General features: G+C 40.3%; 1 long non-coding RNA gene across 1 annotated transcript in view; it reads left to right on the forward strand.

The window, feature by feature from the left end:
* Positions 1 to 18,381, forward strand: part of LOC309617792 — a 169,998-nt gene that overhangs the window by 125,747 nt on the left and 25,870 nt on the right. Inside the window, exon 2 of the long non-coding RNA XR_014238142.1 lies at positions 15,417 to 15,557. This is a non-coding gene — a long non-coding RNA (uncharacterized lncRNA). The remainder of the gene's footprint in view (positions 1 to 15,416; positions 15,558 to 18,381) is intronic.

The raw sequence follows: 18,381 nt of genomic DNA on the forward strand, positions 1-18,381 counted from the left end.
ACTCTTGCAGAAGAATTCCAGCTCAAGGAATAGCTCCCATATTTTTCATTAAAATTTCATAAAGTTGGCTAAACCTTAATTAGAATATTGGGAGGAAAAAAAGGCAAAATATACCTTATAGCAAGAACATATATAATTAATGAAAATGGATAAATATTTCTGATTAACTAAGAACTACCTCAGCTAACTTAACCTTAAAATGAAATAAAATAGAAAAACCAAATGAATCGCCGACAATCATTAAATTTGATCCCATAGGTAAATGGCGGCTTTTATTTTATGGCCCCAAAGTGAACCTCAACTGAATATATTTTTTCCCCAGTACGTCTTACTGGGACAATCAAGAGAATTTTCTAGAAACAAAGCTATTTTCATTTCTTAGAAAAATATCGTGTTCTCTTACACCATCTTTTCCAGCAGCAGAAATTTTAAATCAAAATAAAGAGATACATAATCTAAGGGTATATCCTCTCCTCTATTTCTGGGAAGAAATTCCATGTTGAGTGTGACGGAATAAAACAGGTTCAGTTCTGAGCCTTTGCAATTGTTTCTCCTTCTGCCTGGAATAATCTTGCCTGAGACGATCATGAGTCTGGCTCATCCGTCCTCTCCTCCCGGAGGCTGGCTCGGACTCTCCCGGCTAGGGTAGCTCTCCCTTTCCCCTTCAGTAACTCTCTGCTCCATTTGTCTTTTTTATACTCTTTTGCAGGAATTAGCACTATCTGCAGATTACTCATTTATGCCTTTTGTGCACTTAATGTTTCCTTTCGCCACTGGAAATCTAAATGTATCCCTCTATCCCAATACCTAGGATGTTGGTGGCAAATAGCAAGTACTCAACCAATGCTTACTGAATTTAATTGCAATCATTCGTTGAACCAACACTTGACAAACAACACCTGTTGACATGTATTTTATCTCAGAAGAGGTCAGTTTATATCTAGTGGCTTTGATGAATGTGTTCTTAAGCAAACTTAGTCTTGCCACACACATGAATTTTAGGGTTAACTTTCTACAAAAAATGGTGGCTGAGACTTTCATAGGGATTGTGCTTCATCTGTAGATTAATTTGGGGAGTATTGTCCTCTTAAAAATATTAAGTTTGTCTTTCCATTTATTTAGGTGTGATTTAATTTTTCAACAGTGTTTTGTAATTTCCACATGAAATGGAAGAGAGGGACCCAGAATAGCCAAAGAATCTTGAAAAAGAAGTACAGAGTTTTAGGACTCAAACTTTCCAATTTAAAAACTTATTAAAAACTACACTCAAGACAGTATAATACTAACATTGGATGGACATATAGATCAGTGAAATAGAACTTAGGAATCATAAATAATATCTTGCATTCATGATCAATTGATTTTTGACAAGAGTGCCAAGGCAATTCATTGGGGGAAGAATAGTATTTTAAAATGCTGCTAGAGCAATAGAATACCCCATGAGAAAGCATGAAGTTGGATTCCAACCTCATGCCATCTACAAAAATTAACTCAAAGTGAATTAAAGGACTAATTATAAGGACTAAAACTGTAAAACTCTTACAAAAAATAAAACCATAAATCATTTTGACTTTGGATCAAGCAATCATTCCTTAGATATGATACAAAAAAACAGGCAAAAATAAATAAATAAATTGAACTTCATTAAATTAAAAGTGTTATATTTTAAAATATACCATCAAAAAAAGTTTTAAAAAGGCAACCCACAGGACAGGAGAAAAATACTTGCAAATCATATATCTGATAAGGGGTATGTATCCAGAATACAAAATGAATCCTAACAATTTAACAGTAAAAGAATAAAAAACTGAATTAAAAAATGGACAAACGGACAAAGGATTTGGATAGACATTTCTACAAAAAAGCTATATGAATAGTAAGTATATGAAAAAAATGCTCAACATTATTAGTCACTAAGGAAATACAAATCAAAACGAAAATGAGATACCACTTCAAACCCACTAGGATGACTATAATAACAATAATTTTAAAAAACTAGAGAATAACAGTAAGTATGTGGAGAAATTGGAACACATGTATATTGCTGGTTGGAATGTAAAATGATACAGCTGATGTGGAAAACACGTTGGTAGTTCCTCAAAAACTTAAACATGGAGTTACCCTATGACCCAGCAGTGTCACTCCTAGGTATATACCCAAGAGATGGACAACACATGTCTACACAAAAACTGGTACGTGAATGGTTATAGCAGCCTTATCCGTAATAACCAAAAAAATGGAAACAACCCAAATGTCCATCAATGGATGAATGAATAAACAAAGCGCTACAGCTACATGCTACGGCATAATGGTCCTTGAAAATAATATGCAAAGTGAAAGAGACTAGACATAAAAAGCTACACATTGTATGCTTCCACTAATATAAAATGTCCAGAATAATCCAATATTGAGACAGAAAGTAGATTAGTGTTTGCAAAGCGCTAGGGACGGCAGGGAATGATAATTTACTGCTTGTGGGTACAGTGTTTCTTTTGCGAGCAATGAAAATGTTCTGGAGTTAGATATTGGTGATGGTTGCACAATTTAGTGAATATACTAAAAACCACTAAACTGTATACTTTAAAAGGTGAATTTTATGGATGTGAATGATGTCTAAAATTATAACTGGTTTCACAATTACTCAATTCTTTTGTGAGTGTCTCAATTCCCATGGGAGAAATGGGAAAGGAAAAATGATGTGTTTGATTTGAGAATTAGTCCTACTCATTGTTCATTGTCTTTCTTCTGGGCTTTCTCAGTGCTTAAGCATGAAGGTGGAGAACTGAGTAGGAGCGGTGCTTCCTTACAGAGAAGAGGTGTTAGAGAAATGTGCTGCCATGGTCTGTGCATGGGGTTCTTTCCAGATTCACCCTTGTTGTGCCATGAAAGGGCTGGCTGATGTTTAGGAAAGAAAACATAGAGAGAGCCTTTTGCCTTGCTTTTGTTACCTCACCAGCAATATTTACTTTTGGAACCGGAAATCTATAGATCGATGTGTAGCACTCTCTTAGTTCAGGATCATGATGAATGATGAGTTACTGAGAATAGACCGTTTTCCTATCAACTTACTGGCAGAGTAGGAAGCTCGCAGGCAGCAAAGGTGAAGGTTTACAATTCTGAGAAAAGAATGGTGTAAGTATGACCTCATCAGAGAGAACGACCTTTTGGTTTGGTGTTTTCGAAGTACAACTATGTAAAAATTATCCATGATAGTAAGCGATGAGTGGGAGGAGAATTGCCCATGGCACATGTAATCTGAAATAGCATTTTAAGTGCTACTGGGCTATTTTTTTAAAAATGCTGTTGTGCTTTTAATGAAAAAGAGAAGAAAAAAGAAAATTTATATTTGGCCTTAAAATGCATTTGCATGTATGACAATTTAAGCAGCAAATCTTCCTTGTGAATTGTGTTTTCTCACAGTTACGTAGCATGAGGCCACACCTTCCAATGCTGGAAGACTGGTAGGATGTTTGCGATATTATTCTGCTGAGTGGATGTTACATGGAGATAACGGAAAGATGACTGCACTTAATTTCTATCTGCTGGTGACTTAATGCTGAAGGTACATGATAATTAAAGGGAAAATTAAATAATGATGACTTCCATTTTCACGTCAAGGTGGAACTTGTTTACATTTCATGTGGTTATTCTGTTATTTCGTCTGGTTTGTACCTATCTATCTATCTACGTATCTATCTCTGTAACCCCATTTTGACAAAATAGGATCATATTGCATGCACTTCTGTCTCTCACTTAACTGTCAGTGCATGTTTGCAAATAAGTATTTATTTCTACTATGACTACAATATTTGAGGAACTAATATGTCCAGTGTACTATGTCTTGAATAATTAGACATCATCTTTGCATTCAGATTTTAAACTCTGGGGGGTAAACAATTAACCAGTTTACTGTTACAATAAATTGATAAGAGATGAGATGAGTCATAGGGGGAATACCCTAGAAAGTAAGGCAAATGGGAGGCTTAGCCAAGACAAGGCTAGCAAGTAAGGCAGAACCCAGATTATGCTGGATTTTTTTAAACCAGGTCAAGTTAGTGAGACTATTCCAAGGGCTGGTGGAAACCATTAAAGGGTTTTAGGCAGGACGTGGTATAATTGGATTTGTAGTTTTGAAAGGAAATTCTACTTATATGTGTAGTGGTCAGATAATTTATTATCCAAATCAGGAAACTTTATGCTGGGACTACAGGTGTAAACTTTGGCTCTTCTGGACAAACTAGGATGTATGGTTATTACCCCATTGACAGAAGACTACAATGGAATGAGAGTGGTACGTGAAGCTGAGTTAGGAGAAAAAATGATGGTTTGGACCCAGATGAGGCAGTCCATAGAGAGAGAGAGAGGGAGTTCGATAAACATAAGAGTTATTTTGAACAAAGAACATGAAAAGGTGGTGACTGAATGTGAAAGGGCAGAGAGAGAGAAGTTGAGGTCTAGCAGGCATCTGGCTTGAAAAACCGAATGGATATTGGAGACATTTATTGAGATGAGGAACGTTGGAGGAGCCTTAGAAGGAAGGTGATAGTTTTAGATAAGCACATGAGTGGAAGGTAGCCGTTAGGCACTCAGAAGGCATCAAGATTTATGCCAGGGAATTCCCTGGTGGTCCAGTGGTTAGGACTCGGGGCTTTCACTGCCAGGGGCCCAGGTTTAATCCTTGGTCGGGGAACTAAGATCCTGCAAGCCAAGCGGTGTGGCCAAAGGAAAAAAAAAACTAATTAAAAAAATTAAAATGTAGAACATTTACATTAAAAAAAAAAAAAGATTTATGCCAGCCACTTCTTCACATTTTCCACATCATCCGAGGTGCTCAGCTGGGCTGAAGGAACATTGTGGACTACAGAGCACTAGCCATGGCCCAAGTCTTTCTAGCATATTAGTGACTCCAGAAATATCCAATACTTATTATATTCTCACACGGTCAGCAATTTCTCCTGATCGTTTGGCTCAGAGGTTAGAAATGTAGTCGAATTCTGTATTTTCATGCTGATTCATCAGGAGAAATGCCTTAAGAACCTCCTATTCCAGGTGAGCTGTTTGAAGATGCCTGGTGTGATGGGAGGTTGAAAAAAAGTTTTAAAAGCTGCCCTTTGGGGATCTGACGGTCCTGATTAAGGGACAGGGTGCTTGATGACCCAAAATGATAGGATCTGATGCCAGTGGAAGGTGTATTTTGCCTTGATTAAACTCAACTCTGCAATAAAACCTATAAAGATTTCTGGTTTTTAGAGAAGTGATTAAAGGTTCAATATAGGAGGCAAAATAAAATTTGAATAATGTGGGCTAAAAAATAGATGCCTGTGTGTGTGTGTGTGTGTGTGTGTGCGTGTGCGTGTGTGTGTGAAAGAGAGAGGGAGTATTGGATAGGAGTGGAAGTTCACAACTTATATACAGGTTGGCCCCCAAAGCTACATCACTATCTATTTTTCTCACTTAGTCTAGGTAAACTTGGCTCCTAAATCTTTTAATTAAAGTCCATCTTGCATTTTTTAAATGAAAGGTGGACCCAACTCAGTTACACACATACAGGTGGTATACTTGGAGGATTATGTGAAATACACCAAGAAGAGCAAATGTGCCTTCCTGTGAGAGATATTCTGTTTTGTTTTGTTTTTCATTCCTCTTTTTGATGTTGGTTGACTCAGCTTCCTTTAGCCCTGATCTCTGCATTGATGGATCATTAGGAACTTGAAAGGATCTACACAAATATGAAAGTGCATACCCATTTGTGTTCCTTGGAGTTGCAACAATTTTATACGTAGATCAAATGTTAGCATTGCTCATGTTTTAAAAAATGAAAAAAGTGAGATATGGAAGATTGCGACTTGAAGTCCCAATATTAACTGGGCAAAGGACACTCAGAAGGGGCAGCCATCCTGGGTCTTACATTTGAGACACGGTCTTGATGCCAGAGGTGATGGCTGAGAGCCTTTCTGAAGCCCAAGTGTGGATCTTGTTAACATGTATTTAACAAACCTGAATGGCTAAACTTGGGAATTGTGAGGGTTCATCCCCCTGCACTGGAATGTACAAAATACAACTGCGCTTACCTTGTATGTGAAACCAATACGGCGCTGATGAGTCGGAGAAGAATTCCCCTGCTTTCCAGAATCACATCTGTCTTCTGCCACTCCGCTTAAAGTATGCGGCTGTTCGGGAGAATTAGTGTTGCCTCCTTTCACATGAATAGCAGGAAAACTAACTGTCCACTGTATTTAATAACAATGTCAGTCTCCTTTAGAGTACTAGGAATCTTTGCCGTCCCCTTTTTATGAAAAAAAAAAAAAAATCACATACGATTCCTTACTTCTAAGCTTCTCAAAGAAAAGTTTCCTAATTTGTTTCACTGTGATTCAAATTTCACCGATCTAAAAGAGTACAGGATAATTGACTCAGTGCTGTACTAAAATGTCCATATCTTCAACAATTTATGGAAGATGAGTATCTGTTGTATAATCTCTAACACGAAGATACTTTCCACATTCCTTCCAGCTCTGGAAAAATTCTATCGAAATTCTAAGTCTTATGCTGAACCTTCACTAGGGTTTCACCTTATAAGATTACCTGAAGCCTGTTAAGAAGTAAACTCCTCTTTCTCTCTTTTTTCAGATTAATTATTCTATTGCTAGTATTGCAGGCTAGGAATAAAGTATTTTTATTCTTTTAGTCTTGCAAAGTGGAAAGTTTTAAAATAGTGATGTTGACACCTCAAAAAGAGGAACTCTAAAGTGATCTAGTCTTGGAAATTATCATTGGTTAATTGAAAATTGGAAGGTACTGTGTTTGGTCACTTGTCCTTGTAGAGTCACAGCCAATGAAGCGGATGAAAAAAAAAATTATCTGGCTTCATAGTAATTGTACTTCATTCATAAAAAGAAATTGTGCCCTGAGATTTAATTGAGTGGTTCCAGGGCCATGCCAGCAGAAAATCAGCTGGTTGGGCTCCTATATAAACATGATGACATGTTGAGGGCAGTGTTTACTTTTTTCTAATTAAAGCAAATTAGAAATTCCGTTACATTTCTGCAGTGCATTGCGACAGCAGCATGCCCTGGGAATTGCTCACGGTCCTTCTAGAATAAAGCTTTCCTTCATTCAACTTTCATTTGTTCCTTTAAGTTTTAAATTCACTCCAGGCACTAAGTGTTTATGCCGGCTCTGAGACCTTGGTTTTTCAGGATCATTTCAAAACAAGACTGGAGGATGCAGCGGAATTCAGACCAACCGCTCACGATGACGTTACATGGTTTCGGCCTTGATGCTGGTTCTCTTTGGGCGGACACTCTGTTTTCTTCTCCTTGTTCGGTTCTATCAGTTTCTGTAACACTGAGGCAAACCTCCAATTGACAGCAAGAGATCATTTGTAGGGACCCACACTATTAAACAGAAACAACTAAGATGCCAATGAAAATATATCAACTGCACAGCAAACGTGGGTACTTTTCGTACACAGTAATAGGCTCTTTTGAATTTTAATTTGACACAGGGCTATAAAACCTATGAGGATTTTGTTTTTCATTAATGATACCCTTATCATATTTTTAAACCAGGAAGCAGGTATGTCTGAGTTTTGATGTTTTAAGAAAAGGAATGACCATCATGCATTTATATCATAGCTGTAAGTTTTCAAAATTCAGTGCCACTTCATTAAAATCCTGTTTAATGAGCAGCACATTGAAAACAAAATTTAATATATGGAGCTCACTAAACCATTGTTCATTTCTGAAATCATGGTCACATTTTATCGTCTTGACATTTTTCTGACTTACAATTTCAAGGTTAAATTTCAAGTCCCAGAAACCTTCTTCCAAGGAGGGTTATTCTTAGGGGATCTCCACTCCAGAGTTGCTGAGAAAAGAGGTTCAAAGAAAGACACAAGGTTCAGATAAAGTCACCATGAGGTTTAGAAAAGCATTTACATGTTTTCATATTCCTCTGAATTGATACTGAACTCTGGATCTTAATGAGCTTGTTTCTGCAGTCACTGTCAAGTTCACGAGAGGGAATGAAGGACGCCTCTAATGAATGAACACGGAGAAAACCACAATGCATTCTGAGGCTTTCTAAAGTAAAAAGAAAAGAAGTGATCAGGTCTGTGACTATAGCAAGAACTTCATGTTTTTGGTAACCATGGTATACTAAGAAAGTGGAGGTCACGTGTTTCTCTGATATTTGTAATTGCCAGTATCTCCCAGAACATTTAAAGCACAAATCATATATTAAAAACAAAAAATGGATGTCAACTCTAGCTTAATATGTGTAGGAGTGATTCTAAGACCCTTTCTCTCTTCTAGTGGGCCATTTTTTTTTTTTTGTATCTCAGCTCGTGCATTGGAGAGAGCGATAGGAATAATAAAAGGAGATAAAATTTTGCTCAATTAGATGTCTAAATGTTGTAACTTTTGAGTCCTTGGAGAATAGGGGCAGGGAGAGAGGCTGAATGGGATTTTGAGGACTTCAGTTTCTTTGTTCTTCTCGGTTTTGTCCTGCATGTCAAAGACAATCAAGAATTGGCTGTAAATAAAATTCAGTCTCAAGGAAAGATACCCCACCCCTCCCCCAAGACCCCAGCCCACCTGTTCATGCAGTCTTGGAATTTCTCCTTTGCCTAAAATGAGCTATATATAGTCAAATATCTCATAAAGTGGGGGAGGGGATTGTGAAATAACAAGAACACTTAGTTAAAGGGTCTGACTTAAAGAATAGTGCCCAGATGAGTTTATCCAATTGGGATCGGTTAAGCCTCCCCTGACACCATCCATTAGTAATATTTTCCATGCACTAAGTAAAACAATGGAAACTCCATCACATCTGGTTGAGCCTCCAATACCTATGCAGGCTGTAACAGTTTTTGAAATCTTGATATGAAACAGCACCGTGGCACTCCACGATAGATTGTTAGCAAGCAAAGAAGGCGCACTTGTTCCAAAACAATGAAGAGTTGCTTATTCCTGTTCCCCTTAGATGCCTCCCTCTGGTTCATATTGCTAGATTATTTCATCGTGATCCAAAGGGAATTTGGGGTTATTTTCCTCCCCTCTTTCTTCCCCTATCTTTAGAGCCATCGGCAGCAAGCCTCCAGAAAAACCATCGTATGTGTCTTGTGGGCACCACATTTTCCCACTGAAAAGTTTTGGTTGGCTGGGTGCCTTTCTTTGAAGGTAGAAAAAAGGGCTTTGGAAGACTGATAATTCCAAGAAATATTTGCTGCCTTAAAAGTCTTGTTATCACCTTGCACTTTCTGTAAGTACTTCAGAGATTTACAAAGAGGACGTTGACTATACCTGAATATCCCTAAACCACTTCCTTGATGTTAACATTGAATAAAGATGTTATAAAAATCCCAAAGTACCCATTGCTCTCCGAAGAGAATCAATAAATAAACTTCTAATAGGCTATTGGAGCTATAGCTCAAAGAGGGCAGGGTCCATGCCTACCTTGTTCACTTTTCGCATCTCCAACACTCAGCAAGCCATGGCAAGACCTAAGTTTTCTGAAAACAACTACATTTGCAGGTTTTAGTGTTAATTGAGCCAATGTATATCGTGTTTGCCAATGGGAAAGATACAGGAGTAGGAATAAAAAGTCTAGTGCTAATCCTAAATTAGTGATATTTAACACTAATAACAACAGCAGCAGTAACAACAACAACAATAATAATAAACATTTACTGGGGAGATACTCTGTACCAGGCTCTGTTCCAATCATTTTACATATATTCACTCATTTTGTACTCATAATATCGTTGTAGAGTAGGTACTCTTACTGCCAATTCCTGTTTTGAAAAGAGGAAACTGAGGCATGCACAAGTTAACCATCTTGCCCTAGATCACATAGCTAGTAAGTCATGAAGACAAGATTTGAACCCAGAGCCTTTTCTCTTAAATATTATGTCTTGCAACTAAAATAGTTGTGTTTTGCTAGGCAAGTCTCTTGGTACCTTTGTTGCCATTGCTATAAGATAAGCATAATGATTCTTACCTCAGAGGAGCAGTGGAGATGGGAACCCTCAGATGGGCACGTTTTGGGTGTATTTTCCGTTGTGAAGGTACATGAGATAGTTTACTGTTCTCATCAGATGCCCAAGGACTCAGGGGTCAAGACAGACAGGATTGAGATCTCTTTTTACCACAGTTCAAACTCCCGGAGCGCTGGGGACAAACAATAATCTTCAAAGCAACTGCGGCCACCGTTGTGGCATCAACTCTTGGAACAAAGTAACATATAGTGAGATGTTTCTGTTTGTAGAAAATATCCTTCCAGCTCAGTTTTTATTTTTAGGCTCCATCTAGGCCAGTGATTTTCCATTTCCTTCTTAGAAAGATTTTTTTTTAATGAGCACACACACTCATTCTCACACACATGGGCACACTCCTGTGTACACCCATGTGCATTCACATGCACACACCCACACTCACAGGCACCTACACCCGCAGGTTCCTTGACACTGTGATGTGTGCCTGCCTGCTTGTTGGTGGCAGACGGTGGTAGAACTTGCTGCCTCTGAAGGCAGACCCAAGGGTCCCAGGTGGCTAAGGAAAATCCCAGAGTTTTATCTTCTGAGAGCTTCGGGTAGAGGAGGAAGACTTTCTTCTTTCTCCCCTCCCCCAACCCTTAGCAAAAGAGAAAAAGAAGAATATTAACTAGTACAGTTTCAACAATCAACAGGGACACACCCTGAAATCAGCTACATTTGAGCATAATCGAGGTGATAGCGTTTAAGGGCAGTACTGATGTTCTTGCCACACTTGGATTGATGAACTTTTATGCACATTTTACTCGTGAATTATTTAGATGATGTGGTACCAGTTTGGAGATGTGTGTGTGTGTGTGTGTGTGTGTGTGTATGTATGTGTGTTCTAACCCTCCTTGAACCCCTTAAATTGTGGGTGAGTCTGTCATACAGATAGGTTAAGTCACATAATTTACCAAAAGTATTAAATTAGCTTCACATCAAACATTAAGCATGCAGCTAGGGACAGACTGATCCCAGCAATTCCTCTGCGACATGGATTTTAAAGCACACTCTCCACAGTACAGGTATCGTGCCTGACTTCTTTCCCCCTGAAATTAGCAAGCAAGAACACAGGACTTTCTTCTTCATGGGGGCCAGAGGCTTTCAGATTTCTGTGACCTCCATCATGTCTCCTGACTGCCTGTCCATCGGCTTTTCCTGGAATATCTGGCTTTTTTCTTCTCTGGACCGGCTGTCTCATACAGCATGTCCTGAATCAGTTGTGTGTGTGTGTCAGTGAGTTGGACAGAATCTTCACTGTCAAATGATCACATCTTCTTTCTTTGGTACTGAGAAGATCAAAGTTTAGGATGACAGATTTTCCTTTACCAAAGAAAATTGATTTCTAATCAAGGCCACACCTTTCCAAAATCCAAGCTTGTGTGTGTGTGTGTTTGTGCATGTCTGTGTGTGTGTGTGTGTGTGTGTGTGTGTGTGTCTGTGTGTCTGTGTAAGAAGTCATGTGTTGTGAATAGGAATCTGGAGATTAAGGTAAAGGTGACAATTAGTAATTCACTTCCATGGTGGGTGTCCTTTCGTCCTGGTTGACCTTCAAGGCTTTTGCTTCTGCTTTCCAAAGACTTACTTTACCTTTGATGCCAACGAACAGGTCCTCCCAGAACTTACCTTTAACATCAGGTTCTCAGCTGCCCCCAGTATATTCTGACCACATACAAGCTTAATAAAAATGCAAACAGTGTTTCTTGGAGTTGGGAGGAACGTGGAGTAGCAAAGAGAGAGTGAGCCCTGGGCTTCGAATCAAGGGTTCTGCCCTGCTTTGCACATCTGTGTTCATATTTGCAAGTCTTACAATGATTATAATCCTCAGCAAAATCAGAGGATGGGAAACTATGCCCTGACGATCAATTCTAGTTTTTCCAACTTGCGAGTCGAAGTTCTCACGCAACATGTCCAGAGCGTGGGGTGTTTGGTTCGCCATCAGCTTTGCTGTGTACGTCTGTGTGTGAGGCAGGTTGACATCTATGAGGCGGAAGTATATGCCCACACACGAGCAAACGCAGAGTCCGCTGAGATGAGCTAATCAAGCACGCAGCTAGAAACAGGCACGTTGAGTGGGGTTAGCTTTTTGTAAATACACATAATTCAGCCACTTCTCAGTCTTGTTTAGCCATTAATTTCATAATTTTGTTTCTCACGCTCCCAGAAGTTTGTCATGAGGCTCAGGACGCTGGGAAACGTACGTCCTACGGGTTAGACTCACAAATATTTTCTTAAAATTTATTTTATTGATAATTAATTTACAATATAGTGTTAGTTTGTGCTGTACAGCAAACTAATTCGGTTATGCATACATAGATTCTTTTTCATATTCTTTTCCATTATAGTTTATCTCAGGATATTGAATATGGTTCCCTGTGCTCTACAGTAGAACTTTGTTGTTTTTCCATCCTGTATATCCTAGTTTGCATCTGCTAATCCCAAACTCCCACTCCGTCCCTCCCCCACCTCCCCTCCCCCTTGGCAACTGCAAGTCTGTTCTCTATGTCTGTGAGTCTGTTTCTGTTTCATGGATAAGTTCATTTGTGTCATATTTTAGATTCCACATATAAGTGATATCATATGATATTTGTCTTTCTCTGACTTACTTCACTTAGTATGATAATCTCTGGTTGCATCCATGTTGCTGCAAATGGCATGATTTCATTCTTTTTTTATGGCTGAGTAGTATTCCATTGTATATATATACCACATCTTCTTTATCCATTCACCTGTCCATGGACATTGAGGTTGTTTCCATGTCTTGGCTGTTGTAAATAGTGCTGCTATGAACACAGGGGTGCATGTATCATTTCACATTATTAGACTCACAAATATTTACTTAGCACCAATTAAATGAATATCTAAAGTGTGAGAAATTAAATGCTTAAGAAATAAGTGAATAATATAAATACAGGGTCCCTTTCATCTAGTAACAATTTCTTTGAGGTAGGAATATATGAATATTTGAATAATAATACGTGCTAATAATACATGAATACTTGAAGTACAAAATAATGCAAGAGGGAAGTGACAGTTGGCTACAAGAGCAGAGGAAAGGGACAAAGGAGGGTTATAAGCAGGTGCCATACAAACCAAAAACACCGTCTTCAGAGAAGGGAGATTTCATCATGAACCAGAATGACCTGGGAGGGGCAGCGTCTGATCTAGATCTAGACAGCTTGGGGGTTATTTTTAAAAAATTTTTATTGGGGTATATTGATTTACAATGTTGTGTTAGTTTCAGGTGTACAGCAAAGTGAATCTGTTATATTTACAAATACATGTATCCACTCTTTTTTAGATTCTTTTCCCATACAGGCCATTGCAGAGTATTGAGTAGAGTTCCCTGTGCTGTACTGTAGGTCCCTATTAGTTATCTGTTTTATATATAGTAGTGTGTATATGTCAATCTCAATCTCCCAGTTTATCCCTCCCCCCCTTACCCCCCAGTAACCGTAAGTTTATTTTCTACATGTGTAACTCCGTTTTGGTTTTGTAGGTAAGTTCACGTGTAGGCTTTTTTAGATTCGATGGGGGTATATTTTTTATGTGGGAAGAGAGGAGAGATGGAATCCTTGAAGGGTGAATGGCATGAGCAATGCATTTGCAGAATCGAATGTTTCAAGGAAGTGAGGAACGGAGGATAATGTTGGAAAGGCAGGCTAGGCTGGCGCTGGGCTCTAGAGAGCTGTGCGTGGTGGGCTTAGTCCTGTGGGCAGCGTGGCACTGTCCACATCTGGGGTGCAGAGAGTGGCGCTGCACTCCAGGAAATGAAGGGACCGGAGGCCAGTGACTGCAGCAGAGGCTGGAGGAGGTGATAGTTACGGGAACTAGTTGCAGATGAGCAGGCAGAGAGGGATGTGAATATATTTTGAAATTCAAATACACGTATGTTATGTCCTATCAGGCCATCAAAACCTAACACACTTTTGCCTTAAGTTTCCAAATACCTCTTCTTTTTTTTTCTTCCTTGATCTTTCCTCCTTTAAAAAATGTATGTGCATTAGAATAAGGTGAATATGGAAAAAAGTGAGTGCAGATGCCACAGGTTGAAATCAGGATCAAGAGGATTTCAGTTCACAGACGCTTCGTCCTCACTAGGAACCAGGTTAGCTCAAGGGCAGGTGAAGACAAATAGGTGGGAACCTGTGTGTCCAAGAGCAGAAATGAAAAACAAACCTAGGAGGCAATGACCAGCCACCTCAGTTTCATTTTTAACTCTTCTGCCCTGCCTCTTTTGTAAATATGCATTGTCTTTGTTAAAGGAGAATTGCTTCGCTCCTGCTTTAGAAAGTTCTGGAATATAAGCAGAAACTGAAGCTGTTAGACTAGAGGGCCGGATCTCAAGAAGCCAGACTCAGTGGATTCCACCTTTAAGCCATCCTCAAAAGACCAGAATTTCACATTCTAATAGGGAACTAACTGCTCTCTGAGTCAGTGCTACCCAGATTGGCTTGAATCCCAAACTAAAAAGATCGTAAAATCCCAATCCCAATTGCAAAGTGACCAGGAAGGATGAGTCCAGCCCCAGTGGTACCTGACTACCCCCCCGATAATAGGGTGACAATAGGAGAGTGAGTTTTGAGCATCCACAATGTTCGGACCATAGTAAATAGCCAATAAGATTTTCACCAGGGTTAGATTTTTTAGACAACTTTTACAAACTTATATTTTGTGAAAGACACTGTGTTAATTATCTATCTGTTGTGTCACAAATTATCCCGATATTTAGCTGCTTCAAACAACAAATATTTATTCTTTCACATTTCTGTCTATCAGAAATCCAGGCATGGCCTTGTTTGGTGAGTCTGGCTCAGAGTTTCTCATGAAAGTGGTGTCGGCAGGGGCTGCGGTCTTCTTCTGGCTTGACTTGGGGATGATCTACTTTCAGACTCGCTTCCGTGGCTGTTGGGATGCTCAGGTCCTCTCCAGCTCTCGGCCAGAGATGTCCATTCCTTGCCACGTGGGCGGCTGTCCGCCTGGCTGCTAGCTTCTCCCAGAGTCGTGAGGTTTCCACCAGAAAGAGGATGAGAGGGAGAGAGACAGCTAGACCGAGGCTACATTCGTTTTGTTACCTGGCCTCAGAAAAGATGTGCCACCAATTTTTTGCCATATTCAGTTGTTAGATATGAGTCAGTAGGTCCAGCCCAGCCTCAGGGGAAGGGAATTACTCAAGGACCCAAATCCTAGGAGGAGAGCTCATGGGGGCCTTCGACCACAGACAGGATGAGACGGCCGAGGAAGAAACCCTCTGCACTCCCGCTGTCTCACCAGCGGTCCATCGACTAGCACCATCTGACCTCTTGAGGGCTTGATAGAAATGTAGCATCTCAGGTCCCATCCCACCCAGACCTACTGAATTCGAGTCTGCATTTCACAGGGTCCAGAGTTTCCTTGTGTGCATCTCAGAATTGGAAGAGTTCTCGCCTGCAGGATCTTCACACGTCGAATCTAAACAGAAACCAACTTTAAACTGATCATCACACGTGAGCATGCTTACCTCGGAGCAGACAGTGACAAGGTAATGAGATTCTGCTTTCTACGTTCTTCAGAGAAAGGCCTGAGCGGCCTAATCCATGGTCTCAAAATGCACACACAGTCACTGTTTAATGGCTTAAAGATGAGGGCTGAACTTTTGTTGGCTATCAGACATAACAATGACCACATGGACGTCTCTGATTCCTGCGTGGCATTTATAGGGAAAACCAGATCCTTTGAACTCAAGAAAAACCCCAAACCCATCATCCAAGCATCTTTCATTCCTGGGGATTATCAGAGTTTTCATTACAGGTTAAATTCTTTGTAACTTTTTCATGTGGAAACTATCCCGTTACCTCCTGTTAGCTCTCCTCCTGCTGAGTACAAATGGAGTGTACATTCTACTTCCTACAGCTGCTTTGGATTTTGTTACATTTTCCAGGTTTGAAAAAAAAATGTGCTGACAGAACGTGGCTTCATCTACAACTCTCAACTGATTTTAAGAGTATAAACAGAAATATGTTTCCTGATTGTATGTACCAGTGAAATCAAAATATTATCCCTACATCCAAAGATTCACTAGCCACTTTATTTTTAGAAACTTGGCACTAAAGAGGAACAGAAAAATATGTTGGGGAAAGGTCATTACAACATAAAGACAGCAAATATGGCTAGACAAAAAGAAAAGAAGCACGCTTTTTGGTTTGCGCTATTTTCAATGAAAGATATTTACTTTTTAAATGGAAAAAAAAAACTTTCCATTCGCATCTGGGCAGAAAGTCAGAATCAAATAGATATAATTGGAAAAGCTTACTAAATGATGGACTTATGTTACATTTTCCCCCCAAATGATCCTTTTTGTTTTATTTTACATAATGGAGAAAAATCCTCTTAGATAAATATATCTGAAAGCACAGCGTTCAAAAGTCACATTTTATTGTAACAAGATGAAGCAAATAAAGACTTAAATCTGAGCCACCAAGAGGTAAACAGTTCTGCTTGGTCTACGCAATTACACTCCGTAGGAAGGGCATATCTTCCATTTAGGTTTTCAGGTATGAGGTTGTGAGTCATAAAATCACGAGCAATTTTGGGCTCTCCCAATTGGTAAAAGTCCTCAAGGTGTATTTTGTCAGCCCAACTAGACTGAATACCTAAGGGTCCAGTAGAAAGGGGCTGGGGGGCTGTATACACTGGGATTTTAGAGGCAGGGGGCTGGGTGGAGGCCGAGCTGTAAGGGCCAGGTTAGGACCTATTAACTGAGAAAGGGCAGATGAGCCAGTGAGAAGGAATTGCTGGATAGGCTGATCCCGGCCACGGCAGCCCAAGGTCTGAGCTTCAGAGGACGGACAGAGCACCTGGGTTATAACCCAGCAAGTGACACCAGAAAGTCCACTCTGGATGGTGGAGCACAGCAGGGGGCTGTCTGGGTAGGTGGCAGGTGTTGCGGTGGGAAACGGGACCGTATGTGGAGACTTTTATCTCATGTCAGGGAACTGACAAATCCAGGTCATGCAGGAGGCCCCGCTGTAAGATTCAAGGTTTGGGCTGGGACCCTCAGTCACAAAAGGCAAATGGGAGTGTTTGATTCAATTAGTACAGACCCAAGGCAGAAGCTCAGCACCATGGCATGAACTAGGAAAGGGGCAGGGAATTTTGTGAGTTGGAAGAACTTTCAGAGAGACCCAGCTTATCCCTTTGGCACACGGGGTAGATATTTGATTGATAAAGGAAACTCAGGGTAGGGACTGGGGACTTGGAAAACATAGGAGTCTAGCTGGCCATCCGATTCGGGGCCTGAGAACTGGATTTACTTTGATCCCCTCGCTCACCTCCCTGGAGAAGAGTGGGTGCCTCTGGCCGAGTTGGTAAGGTGGCGTGTGAGCCCATCCGGATCCCTCCAGGCTTGGGCTGGTGACATGAAGGAAGATGAAGATGACACTGACATCACATCCCTTCACTCCGGTCACTCTCCTTCCTTTAGTAACTTGCCTCCAGTAGTGCGTGTGTTGCCAGGCCAGGGCAATCAGCTGGAGACGTACTTACAGGTTTCTGTTGTTTCATGTTATGTGGTTTCTTATGAGCAAGAGAGAAAGTGCTGATCCTTGTAGCTCTGTAATCAAGAGGACGCCCTTATTAGATCCCATTCTGGTAAATAGGAGCAGTATCTAATTTCCTTTGGAAGCAAGGCTTTCGAAGAGAAAGCGTATACCACCATGAAAGGCAATCTTGCCTGGAACCAATGTGTTTGAGTATTGAACTTTGGGTCACACTGAGTTTTTCCCAGCAGTGATATTCGAATACATAATTACTCTGCTCTTCATGTGGTGTTGGTAGTGCAGAGAGCAAGTGTGTGCTTTGTATTTATTTTCCAGATTTGCCCATTTATTGTTCCCCAAGCCACATGACGGGGCGAGTTTTGTTCCACCGCATTGAAAGATAGCTGCTCTTGGCTTCAGGAACCTTTTTTATGCCTTTCCTTTTATTCCTGTCTGATCTTTTTTCTGGTCCTTTGGTGACTGACTAGGTAACTCCCGATGGACCATCTTGTTCCAATAGCACACCTGCCATCGGGTCGTCTCCCAATCTAGATATTTAACACCTGGTGTGGCTTAGGTACTCACCCATTGGAATGGACATTGGCCATGTTCCTTGAGCAGAAAACTAAGGGCCCACTGTGGGATCATGGTAAGGTCAAGGCCCCAAAGAACAGAAAGTAGCAGGTGGGGTTCAGGGCAGCAGCTAATTTACCAACTGGTATGGAAGCATTTACATATTTCAGGTATTCATATGCTCCTACCAGCGCATACTGTTGGATTATCGGGATTGATACTGAGTGATCAAGATGGCGGAACAGTAGGACACGA

Source organism: Balaenoptera borealis (genome assembly GCF_965194805.1).
Source record: "Balaenoptera borealis genome assembly, chromosome: 20".
In the NCBI taxonomy this organism is placed as follows: domain Eukaryota; kingdom Metazoa; phylum Chordata; class Mammalia; order Artiodactyla; family Balaenopteridae; genus Balaenoptera; species Balaenoptera borealis.